This window comes from Bos indicus x Bos taurus, chromosome 14 (assembly GCF_003369695.1).
Source record: "Bos indicus x Bos taurus breed Angus x Brahman F1 hybrid chromosome 14, Bos_hybrid_MaternalHap_v2.0, whole genome shotgun sequence".
Lineage (NCBI taxonomy): Eukaryota > Metazoa > Chordata > Mammalia > Artiodactyla > Bovidae > Bos > Bos indicus x Bos taurus.
The window spans coordinates 42,269,247-42,282,762 of NC_040089.1; the positions used below are offsets into that span (position 1 = coordinate 42,269,247).

A 13,516-nucleotide genomic window follows, 5' to 3' on the forward strand; every position below is an offset into this window, starting at 1 on the left:
CAGAACAGCAATAACAAAGCAGTTCAGCCATCAATAACCTTACAAAACTAAAGCACCAGGCCCCGATGGGTTTGCTGATTATTTCTATCAAACATTTAAGGAGGAAATCATAGCTATTTTCTATATCTTTCAGAAGACAGAAGCAGAGTGAATACTTCTTATTTTGTTCTATGAGACCAGGCTTGCCCTAATACCAAAATCAAATGAAGATAAGACAAGAATAGAAAATCACACATCAATATATCTTATGAAAATAGACGTAAAAATCCTCAACAAAATATAGGAAATTAAATCTGACAATGTATACAATAATTATACACCATAACCAAGTGATATTTACCCATACATGCAAGACTGGTTCAACAGTCAAAAAATCAATGAATGTAATCCATCCCTTTAACAGGGTAAAAAAGAAAAATGATCAAATTATAAATAGCAGGAAAAAACAATTGAAAAACTCAACACCCATTCATTTATAAAAACCTCAGTAAGCAAGGACTAGGGGGAAGCTTCCTTAACTTGATAAAAAAGCATCTACAAAATCCTATTGCTATTAAAAAAAAAATCCTGTTGCTAATATATACTTAATGGTGAGAAACTCAGAACTTTCCTATAACTAGAAACAAGGAAAAGATGTCCCTCTCATCATTGCTGATCAACACTATATCAAAAATCTTAGATGATTGGATAAGGAACAAAAATGAAATAAATGATTTACAAAGTAGGAAGGATGAAATATAACTGTCCTTTTTACTATATGACATCTTAATTTACTTAGACAATCCTAAGGAATCAACAGGAAAAACTAAACAAAAACAACAACCCTCCTGGAACTAATAAATGATTATGTGAAGTTGCAGTATACAAAGTAAGACAAAAGTTAATAGTTTTCCTCCATACCAGCAATGAACAAAAGTAATTTGAAGTTAAAAACACAACAGTGTTTACAGTACTTAGGTATAAATCTAATGAAATATATACAAGATCTTTATGAAGAAAATTACACAACTCTGGTGAAAGATCAAAGGAGACTTAAATAAATGGAAAAATCATCCATGTTCATGGATTGGAAGACAACCTTGTCAAGATGTTTGTTATCCCAGCTTGACCTATGGATTTATCATAAACTCAATCTCAGCAAGTTATTATGTGAATATCAACAAACTGATTCTAAAACTTATATGGAGGGGCAAACTATCTAGAATAGCCAACTCGATTTGGAAAGAGAAGATTAAGTCATAGAACTGACTCAAAAACTATAGCAAAAACCTGACTGAAAAACTATACCAATCAGGATTGTGTGACAGTGGCAAAAGAATAGACAAATAGATCTATTTGCAACACAACAGAGAGCCCAAAATAAACCCACAAACTCAGTCAACTGATCTTTGGTAAAGGAGTAAAGAAAATACAATGGAACAAAGTCCCTTCAAGGGTGCTGGGACTGGATATCCACATGCAAAACAATTTAAACAGACCTTATACTCTTCACAGAATAACTCAAAATGGATCACAATCCTAAGTCTAAAATACATAACAATAAATTCTAGAAGATAACATAGGGGAAATCTAGGTGATCTTGGGTAAAGCTTTGACTTTTTATATAAAATTCCAAAGGCATGATTCTTGAAGGATATAACTGATAATCTATACTTCACTAAATTTAAAACTTCAAAACACAAACACATACATATATATATATACATATGTATATTTCCCCTGATTGTAATAATTATAGTAGCACTATTCCTATCCACATATATGGATAGGTGTGTGATAAAGTATATATTATATATATGTAGTATATAATATATAAAAAATAATATACATGAGAGCATCACTATCCATATCCATACCATAATATACTTTTTATATAGTACAAACACATGCACACACAAACACTTATCTTTGAAAACAAAATTGGGGAAATAAACATTTTATAGGGACTTGTTTACAGAGACAAGTGGGGTACCAATAGAAAATTAACATGCTGTCATTTAATGGCTGCATCTGTGATTAGTCTTGCATGCACAGTATCTGATTTCTTAAGAATTTAAATGTTTTAAAATATCATTTAATATCAGCATTCCAGCCAGAGGTTATTTTAGCCAGACAAGGTGAATACCAAGATCGGAGTGTAACATTCTCTTGCCACTTAGGAGCCCATAAGGTGGCCCAGTATACACTGAAACCATAGATTCCTGCCTTAGCTCTATTAAACCACAGACATTTTAAAAACTGAGTCATAACTGACATATAACATTAGGTTTAAGCATTCAATAATTAGATATTTGTGTATACTGCAAAACGATCACCACTATAAGTCTAGTTCAGTAAGTTTAACATCCATCACTGCTGCTGCTAAGTCTCTTCAGTCATGTCCGACTGTGCGACCCCATAGACGGCAGCCCACCAGGCTCCGCCGTCCCTGGGATTCTCCAGGCAAGAACACTGGAGTGGGTTGCCATTCCTTCTCCAATGCATGAAAGTGAAAAGTGAAAGTGAAGTCGCTCAGTTGTGTCCGAGTCTTTGCGACCCCATGGACTGCAGCCTACCAGGCTCCTCCATCCATGGGATTTTCCAGGCAAGAGTACTGGAGTGGGTTGCCATTGCTTTCTCTGAATATCCATCACTACATATAGTTAAAATGTTTTCTCCTATGATGAGAACTCTTGAGATTTACTCTGTTAGCAATTTTCAAAATATATATCAGTATTAATAACTATAGTCACTATGCTGTAGATTACATTCCCAAGATTGAAGTCTCAGTTTTATGGGATCATTCTGCTTTATACCAGAATGACAGCTTGTTTGCTTAGCTCCCCCTTGCATTCTTAAAAGTCTTCCAGTTTGGGCAATAAAGTTTTTTCTCACCCTACTTGTATTATGGTATTTTGATTTTGGTTGGCATGATATAGCTTTCCGATCTGTTGGCTTTTTAAATTATTTTGAACATAAAAATATTTTTATGTCATCTATATTGCTTACATGTCATTATTCAAACAATACTAAAATGTATAATGAAAAACTTTCCAATTTTTCTCCACTGCCCCCACTAGAATCACCTCCCCAAGATGATTCATATTAGCAGTTTGATAAGAATATTTTTTTAATTACTTTTAATTGGAAGATAACTGTTTTACAATATTATGCTGTTTTCTGCCATATATCAACATGAATAGGCAGCATGAATAGGTATATGTATGTCCCCTCACTCCTGAACCTCTCTCCCACCTCCTACCCCCTCCCACTCATCTAAGTTATCACAGGGCACTGGATTTGAGCCCCCTGTATCACACAGCCAGTTTCCACTGGCTATTGAATTTTACATATGGTAATATATATGTTTCAATGCTTCTTGCTCAAAAAAACTACGCATATGTATAATGCGCATTCAAAATTCACATGTATAAATGATATATAGGGTTTATGAAAGCATGTTCCTCTACCATTTAAAATATAGGATCATAAAATATATATTACTCTTCAATCTGTTCTGTATTATTTTCACTTTATATTATGGTCTTTATAATCATCATTCTAAGTTAAGTATATCTTTTTTAAATAACTGCATAATCTACATTAAGTGTATTCTGAGGTTTATTCAACACTTCTCTCATTGATGAAAAAAGTCAATATTTGTTCCAACAAACAATGCCACAATAGACATCTTTGTGTATTTGTATGTGTATATTGTAGTTATTTAGTTGCTAAGTTGTATCCAACTCTTTTGCAACCCCATGCACTGCAGCCTGCCAGGCTCCTCTGTCCATGGGATTTTCCAGGCAAGAATACTGGAGTGGGTTGCCATTTCCTTCTCCAGGGGATCTTCCCAACCCAGGGATTGAACCTGCATCTCCTGCGTTGGCAGGAAGATTCTTCACCGCTAAGCCACTAGGGAAGCCCATATATATAGTACTCCTTTTATATTAATTTTTGCATTTTTATAGAATTAGTTTCCGTAATTGAAACTTGCTGAAGGGAATAGTATATCCATTTAGAAATCATTATGTTCAGTACAAATGATTCACACTTCCACCAGCAAATGTGTCCATTTTGTCACATCTTTGCCAGCACCAGATGTCATAAGCCTTTAACCAATCCTGATATGTGAAAATTTGTGCCTCATTATAGCTTAAATTTGCATCTCCATGACTACTAGAGGATGATCATCATTTTATGTTAATTGGCAATTTGCATCTCCTTTTCTATGAACAGCCTCTTCTTAGCCATTTTCTTAAGTTGTTTGTCTTTTAATGATCAGTTTCTACATTTTATATTAGGAATTTTTAAAAACTTTCTCTATGTTTTGTTTCCGGTGCATCTCTTATTAACATACTTTTTATATAATTAGTTTAAAGTTCAGAGATTAAAATAATACAGATATTTATTACTATTTTATGCTCCTTTTCACCTGTTTTGTAATTTTGGTATGTTGTTGCTTTAGTGTTTATTCTTTGTTCAGTTCAGTCACTCAGTCGTGTCCGACTCTTTGCGACCCCATGAATCACAGCACGCCAGGCCTCCCTGTCCATCACCAACTCCCTGAGTTCACTCAGACTCACGTCCATCGAGTCAGTGATGCCATCCAGCCATCTCATCATCTGTCGTCCCCTTCTCCTCCTGCCCCCAATCCCTCCCAGCATCAAAGTCTTTTCCGGTGATTCAACTCTTCGCACAAGGTGGCCAAAGTAATGGAGTTTCAGCCTTAGCATCAGTCCTTCCAAAGAAATCCCAGGGCTGATCTTCAGAATGGACTGGTTGGGTCCCCTTGCAGTCCAAGGGACTCTCAAGAGTCTTCTCCAACACCGAAGTTCAAAAGCATCAATTCTTTGGCGCTCAGCCTTCTTCACAGTCCAACTCTCACATCCATACATGACCACAACTAATTAAGCTCTGATATTCAAGAAAGGGAAGATACTTAATACAGTAATTTAACAGATAAAGTGTTTTGTACTAAGTTTTATGCTAAAATTCTAAGTTGAATATATAGTGCTACTAATTAACAACCAAAAGTTAATTAAATCAAAGCTCTGAGGTTACCAAAATATAATTATGTTCATTCCAGTCCTTCCTAAGACCAAGAGTAGCCAAAGCAAAGCAATTCTAATGAAATTTATTGTCACTTTGCTTCTTATTTAACTTACATTCATGAAATAATGTTTCATATTGTATGTCTCCAGGAGGTTCTCTGGTGGCTCAGACAGTAGAGAATCTGCCTGCAATGCAGGACACTCAGGTTCAATCCCTTGGTCTGGAAGATCTCTTGAAGAAGGAAGTGGCAACCCACTCCAGTATTCTTTCCTGGGAAACCCCATGGACAGAGGAGCCTGGTGGGCTATAGTCCACGGGGTTGCAAGTATTTGGACACGACTGAGTGACTAGCATAGTACGTAAAAGCAGAAATACAGAGTTAAATGCTTTAACAATATTGACAGTCATTCTGTAGAGAGCAATCCAGGAATAAAAGCAAAAATCACCAGTTCAAAAACAATATTGAAAATGACTATATTATCAAATATGGAATGTCAAAATAATATCATAAAACTACCCTCAATATACTTTTCATGCAGAAAAGTTAGAAAAGAGTCAGTCATGACTGAGCACACACGCACGAATGCATGTACACACACACATATATATAATGAAATCACTTTGCTATACACCAGAAATTAATACAACACTGTAAATCAACTATACTTCAATAAAAAAAATTGAAAATCAGCCAGCAGAATTCATTAGAAACACAAGGAGGATATCACAAAAGGATAATGAATAAATCTTAGTTTCAAACCCATTCTTGTGTAAAATTGTCTATGCATTGTATGCCTTTTCTGGAAGTGAATATATATGTTCTATTTATGGGATGCCTTTCCAGTGTTAAAACACACCTTAGATACATAACTTGATGTTTTATTCAGTTATGTTAATCAAGTCGTGGCTTTGTAAGCTTGGGGATAAGAAACAGTGTTCCAGGAATGGTATGATTCAGCAGTTGGCAGATTTCAGTAAATATCATTGTTCATGTCAAATAGAAATACATAACAGTTACTGAAACCTGGCAGCATATTCATCTATAGTTGGTGCAGTGCCATGGATCCAGAGGTTGTGCATATCCACTCTGGATATGTAGGAACTCTTATTATGAGAGATATATAAGAGTTTCATACAGGGCATCCATTCTCTGTGTCTTCTAAATAGACTGCAGTCCTACTTCAGTACCATGGAAAGAACACTGAAACTGAGATGTGGATAACTACATCTTAGTATTTCCACTATTGGCCTTAAATAATTTTCCAGCAGTAATAAACTTACAGAGATTATGTAAGCCAAATTTCTAACCTTATGAATTATAATAGAAAAGTGAGGCAAAACAGCAGTCAACTGATTTGTCTAAGTCTCATAGTCAAAGTGGCAAAGCTGGGACTCCGACCCTAACATTTTCATTTCAGACCAGTGGCCCTATTAATACAGCACTGTGCTGACATAAGGTAGCTTCTCCTTGAATTTCCTCATCTGTAGTATGAGTTTGTTGAACTTGAGCAGTGGTTTTCACACACCATACTCCATGTAATCCTAGGGTTCTACAGGATGACTTGAGGACTTGGAAATAAGCAGGAGATGATGCATAATATTAAATCAAGACTCAGGGCCTCATTGGAGTTTTTTGTAGGATTCATTTGTAAAAAAAAAAAAGTTTCATAGATAAATAAAAATTAATGCAGAGTCATCATGTATATGTTTAAATTTTAATAGAATTTCACCTTCATAAATCAAGCAATTTATAGTCTCTTTTTCTCTCCAGCTGCTGGGAGCCATTTCAGTCCCACTACTCCTTTTGGAAATGTTCATCTAAGAACTCCATCCACTTAGTATTTACTACTTTTTGTTTACTTGTTTCCAGTGCAAGAGCTACAGTTAACTAGTCTTTAAGTTTTCCATTGTATCTTCATGTAATCAAAATTTACTGATTGAAGAATGACAATTACACTTATCACATATTACCAAAATTTCAGAGAACATCAGTCATATGTAAACTCTGAATTCAGAAATAACTCATCTTTCTGAATGCTTATTTTATGAGCCATATGAGTTACCTTTCTAAATCCCAGACCTAATTCTACTGTTGTGCATGCTAAGTTGCTTCAGTCATGTCCAACTATTTGCAACCTAAGGACTGTAGCCCGCCAGACTCCTCTGTCCATGGGGATTCTCCAGGAAAGAATACTGGAGTGGATTGCCATGCCTTTCTCCAGGGGTTCTTCCAGACCCAGGTATTGAACCTGCATCTCTTATGTATCCTACATTGGCAGGCAGGTTCTTTACCACTAGTGCCACCTGGGAAGCCCAGTTCTACTGTTATGGAGTTTAAAAAGTTATCAATGGCTCCTTATTACCTAGTCCTAGAAAGTCAGGTTCACATTCCTCAGGTTGCCATGCAAGACCTTCCAAGATCTGATCACAGCCTAACTTCCAAACCTTATACACACATCTCAACCAATGCTCAAGCCACATAGGCTGTTGGCTGCTAAATGTGACTTCCTAGCCCCCATATTTAATAAGTTACTGTCTGTATGTATTCTATCTTCAATTATCAGCACTATCCTGTTGTGTTGTAATTCTTTAAGAGTTTGTCTTTTTTTTTTTTTTTTTAAGAGTTTGTCTTTCAAAACTGTTAACTTATAGGACTGGAACTTAGTCTCATGGACTTTTTTTTTATACTCATGTTCAATATCTAATAGATTAACAAGAAATTAATTCCCAAAATATACAAACAGCTCATACAGCTTAATATAAAAAAAACAATAAAAAATGGGTAGAAGACCTAAATAAACATTTTCTCTAAAGAAGTCATACAGATGGCCAACAGGCACATGAAAAGATGGTCAATTTCACTAATTAACATGCAAATCGAAACCATAAGGAGGTATCACCTCATACCAGTCAGAATGGCCATCTTTAAAAAGTCTAAAAATAATAAATGCTGAAGAGAGTGTGGAGAAAAAGGAACACATTTACACTGTGGTGGAAAAGTAAACTGGTATAGTCACTATGAAGAGCAGTATGAAGGCTTCTAGAGTTGCTGTAGGATCCAGCAATCCCACTCCTGGGCATGTATCTGGAGAAAACTCTAATTCAAAAAGATATATGCAGCCTAGTGTTCATAGCAGCATTATTCCAGGACAGGGAAGCAACCCAAATGTCCATCAACAGATGAGTGGATTAAAAAGATGTGGTACATATATACAATAGAATATCACTGAGTCATAAAAAACGAATGAAATAATGTCACTTGCAGGAACATGGATGGACCTAGAGATCATCTCATGAAGTGAAGTAAGTCAAAGACAAATAATTGATATTACGTATATGTAGAATCTAAAAAATGATACAAATGAACTTATTTAAAAACATATTCACAGACATAGAAAACAAACTTATGGTTACCAAAGGGTAAGGAGGGAGATGAGGAGTGATAAATTAAGAGTTTGGGATTAATATATACACACTGCTGCTGCTAAGTCACTTCAGTCGTGTCCGACTCTGTGTGACCCCATAGACGGCAGCCCACCAGGCTCTCCCATCCCTGGGATTCTCCACGCAAGAACACTGGAGTGGGTTGCCGTTTCCTTCTCCAATGCATGAAAGTGAAAAGTGAAAGTGAAGTCGCTCAGTCGTGCCCGACTCTTAGCAACCCTGTGGACTGCAGTCTACCAGGCTCCTCTGTCCATGGGATTTTCCAGGCAAGAGTACTGGAGTGGGGTGCCATTGCCTTCTCCTACTATATACAAAATAGATAACCAACAAGGACTGACTGTATAGCACAGCGAACTATACTCGGTATCTTGTACTAACCTATAACGGAAAAGAACCTGAAAAGGAGTGTATATACATGTATAACTGAAAAAAATAACAGGTTGCATCTAATCACCAGCAGACATTTTATAAATTCATATCAAATTGTATTAAAACCCTGGACTCCAATCTTACTTTCTTAAGACCTATCCATTTTTCAAAGTAATCTTAAAACTGTAATTCTCCCTTTACTACTCACTAGAAGAAAGAAGGCAATGGCACCCCACTCCAGTACTCTTGCCTGGAAAATCCCATGGATGGAGGAGCCTGGTAGGCTGCAGTCCGTGGGGTCGCGAAGAGTCGGGCACGACTGAGCGACTTCACTTTCACTTTTCACTTTCATGCATTGGAGAAGGAAATGGCAACCCACTCCAGTGTTCTTGCCTAGAGAATCCCAGGAATGGAGGAGCCTCGAGGGCTGCCGTCTATGGGGTCACACAGAGTCGGACACGACTGAAGCAACCTAGCAGCAGAATTCTCAGAGTGCATATCACACATCTTTGAATTGGCAGACTATAATAAGCAGATGCTTAATAAATATTTAATTGAACTATTAAGGAACAGAAGTTAAGATTTTTCCAGAGATCTAGAAAACCTCATTGCAAATCTGCCAATATGCACAATGATCATCTTAGAAGATTTTAATTATCAGTCTTAAGGTTAATATGCAGTAACGGTTACATAGGGTCTCCTAAGCATGGCAATCAGCAATTAACAAATGTGCCAAATATAAAATTCTAATTACCAGTGCTTATATACTCCATGCTCTAACTGCCTTACCACTTGCCTGACCTTTATGTATAGTTGTCCAACTATAGGGCCCATAGGATTTTATGAATAAGAGAATATGAGCCAAGTATTAGACTGAATATATTTAAAGATTCTGGTGAGCTGAAGTGAGATGGTCACAGATAGAACAAGATAGAGATTTACTGAAGAAAAGTGTCCAGCAAAGCAATACAACCAAGCATGGTGGACCAAATTATTATGCAAAATCACAAGGGGAGTACTTTATTCTGAGAGTATCGCTGTAAACACTGTGTAGTCAAGCAACAATAAGCAAGACATTAGGTAAGTTATGTGTGCTTGTATTGGTAGCACATGAACCAAGAATGGTAGAGTCATGAGTATAGCCAATATGGTAAAAAACTGTAAGTCATATAATAAATTTTGCAATGTCACTCATGTATATTTATATCTTTATACTAAAGTTTAAAAATGACATTTCAGGTTTTTTATATAAATATAGTAAAGTATGGAAATTCACTTATTCAGTCATTTTGAGGGACGTACTCTATGCTAGGTAATATTCTATAGATGCTGGGGATACAGTCATTAATAAAAGTGGCATGAAGATATCTGCACATCAAAGGAAACTATTAGCAAGGTGAAAAGACAGCCTTCAGAATGGGAGAAAATAATAGCAAATGAAGCAACGGACAAACAACTAATCTCAAAAATATACAAGCAACTCCTACAGCTCAACTCCAGAAAAATAAATGACCCAATCAAAAAATGGGCCAAAGATCTAAATAGACATTTCTCCAAAGAAGACATACAGATGGCTAACAAACACTTGAAAAGATGCTCAACATCACTCTTTATCAGAGAAATGCAAATCAAAACCACTATGAGGTACCATTTCACACCAGTCAGAATGGCTGCGATCCAAAAGTCTACAAATAATAAATGCTGGAGAGGGTGTGGAGAAAAGGGAACCCTCTTACACTGTTGGTGGGAATGCAAACTAGTACAGCCACTATGGAGAACAGTGTGGAGATTCCTTAAAAAACTGGAAATAGAACTGCCTTATGATCCAGCAATCCCACTGCTGGGCATACACACTGAGGAAACCAGAAGGGAAAGAGACACATGTACCCCAATGTTCATCGCAGCACTGTTTATAATAGCCAGGACATGGAAGCAACCTAGATGTCCATCAGCAGATGAATGGATAAGAAAGCTGTGGTACATATACACAATGGAGTATTACTCAGCCATTAAAAAGAATACATTTGAATCAGTTCTAATGAGGTGGATGAAACTGGAGCCTATTATACAGAGTGAAGTAAGCCAGAAGGAAAAACATAAATACAGTATACTAACGCATATATATGGAATTTAGAAAGATGGTAACGATAACCCTGTATACGAGACAGCAAAAGAGACACTGATGTATAGAACAGTCTTATGGACTCTGTGGGAGAGGGTGGGAAGATTTGGGAGAATGGCATTGAAACATGTGAAATGTCATGTATGAAACGAGATGCCAGTCCAGGTTCAGTGCACGATGCTGGATGCTTGGGGCTGGTGCGCTGGGAAGGCCCAGGGGGATGGTATGGGGAGGGGGGAGGGAGGAGGGTTCAGGATGGGGAGCATGTGTAAAAAAAAAAAAAAAAAAAGAAAATATAAAAAAAAAAAAAAATCAAATGGGTATTTGATAACATTAAAGGTTTATTATCTAAAAAAAATAAAAAAATAAAAAAAAAATAAAAGTGGCATGAAGATAAAGTATATAATGCGTTGCAGGAATAGGAGAGGCTACTCTAATTCTAGCAAGGAGTGAATTTTATGCTCATCAATTCATCTTTCTGTTATTTTGGTTGGGTGGATTTTGTGGCTAGTAATTATTTTCTCCGGAGAAGGCAATGGCACCCCACTCCAGTACTCTTGCCTGGAAAATCCCATGGATGGAGGAGCCTGGAAGGCTGCAGTCCATGGGGTTGCTGAGGGTCGAACATGATTGAGCGACTTCACTTTCACTTTTCACTTTCATGCATTGGAGAAGGAAATGGCAACCCACTCCAGTGTTCTTGCCTGGAGAATCCCAGGAACGGGGAAGCCTGGTGAGCTGCCGTCTATGGGGTCACACAGAGTCTGACATGACTGACGTGACTTAGCAAAAAAAAAAAAAAAAAAAATTTTCTTCTTTTTTAAGAAAAGGCTCATGAGTGCTCTGCCCTGTTCATTTTGACAAGGTGCATAATTTCTACCTGTGCACTTTACACTTAAACATTATCTTTGTTGTCATTGTTGTTCAATCACTAAGACATGTCTGACTCTTTGCAACCCCATGCACTGCAGCACTCCAGGCTTCCTTGTCCTTCACTATCTCCCAGAATTTGCTCAAATTCATGTCCATTGAGTCAGTGATGCTATCTATAGCTCCGATGGTAAAGAATCCATTTGCAATGCAGAAGACATGAGTTTGATCCCTGGGTTGAGAAAATGCCCTGGAGAAGGAAATGGTGACCCACTCCAGTATTCTTGCCTGGGAAATCCCATGGACAGAGGAGCCTGGCTGGCTAAAGCCCATAGATTGCAAAGAGTTGGACATGACTAAGCATACATGTGAGTATATCAACTTGAGTAAAAAAATATCTTGGCTAGATATAAGATTCTTCAAGTCACATTTTATTTCCTTCAGAATTTTGTAGCTATTATTCCGGTAGCTTTTGCCTTTAGATGTGTAAAATTTGAAACCACTCTGATTCCCATCCTTCCCCTGGATGAGGTACCATTTATACCTGAACTCTTTATTCTTTTTTAATTTAGGATAATTGCTTTACAGAATTTTGTTGGTTTCTGCCAAATATCAACATGAATCAGCCATAGTGTACCTGAACTCTTGAATTCTTCTTTTGTCTTAAAGTTCAATCCCACTACCAGGATATAATGTACTGAAAATCATTTTATATCAGTTTTTTGTAGTATATGAAATTCTGTTTTTTTCAGTCACTTGGAGGAAAACTTTCCCCTATCATAGGTTAATTTACTTTTCCATTTGCAGTTTATCTTTTATAGGAACATTTATCCATACATTGCTTTATTACTGTCTATGGTATTTCTATATGGTTGCCATGTTGTTTTTATCTGAAATTTACAGTAGCCAACTCTGTGCTGATATTTATTCAACTCCATATCTCATGATGCCCTTCTCACCTACCAGAGAATACTGTCTTTTCTTAGCACTTCTAATTGGGAAAAGACATGATATTGTCCGTTTTATCTGTTCTTATTAAGCCTGAGAACCCAGGGTGGATTTATAAAGGTGTGTGGAGATGGTAGTGTGGCAGGGAAATGGAAGATGGCAAAATTATGGTCAGTTGTATTGGTGAGCAAGGACTGTGTTCCCTATTAACTATTTTTTGAGTCCACCGTGGGGTTTGATGATTTGCTTTTTTTTTAGTGAGAGAGTGGTCACTTGGTCTTCAAGATTTCTTTCCAATTAAGAGTGAAGTGTCAGTCCAGGTTCGATGCACGATACTGGATGCTTGGGGCTAGTGCACTGGGAGGACCCAGGGGGATGGTATGGGGAGGGAGGAGGGAGGAGTGTTCAGGATGGGGAACACATGTATACCTGTGGTGGATTCATTTTGATATTTGGCAAAACTAATACAATTATGTAAAGTTTAAAAAAAAAAAAAAAGAGTGAAGTGTTTTGCTTTTGATGGAGACCATAATATTTAGGGGTTATTTGCCTCTCTGCAACGTGGAGTACTGAGATCTTTTTCAAAATTTTGTCCATTTTTGTGACCATCCTTAGAAGTTTTCTATGGCTGCCATAGCAAATGACCATGAACTGGATGGCTTAAGATGAGAAATGTATTCTTTCACAGTTCTGGAAGCTGAAGTTTGAAATCAAAGTGAGTGTTGACAG

General features: G+C 36.9%; 1 protein-coding gene across 1 annotated transcript in view; it reads right to left on the bottom strand.

Annotated features, from left to right (window-relative positions):
- The window catches only part of IL7 (interleukin 7), a 62,832-nt gene that overhangs the window by 15,994 nt on the left and 33,322 nt on the right, over positions 1–13,516 (bottom strand). The gene's annotated exons all lie outside the window — the stretch shown is intronic.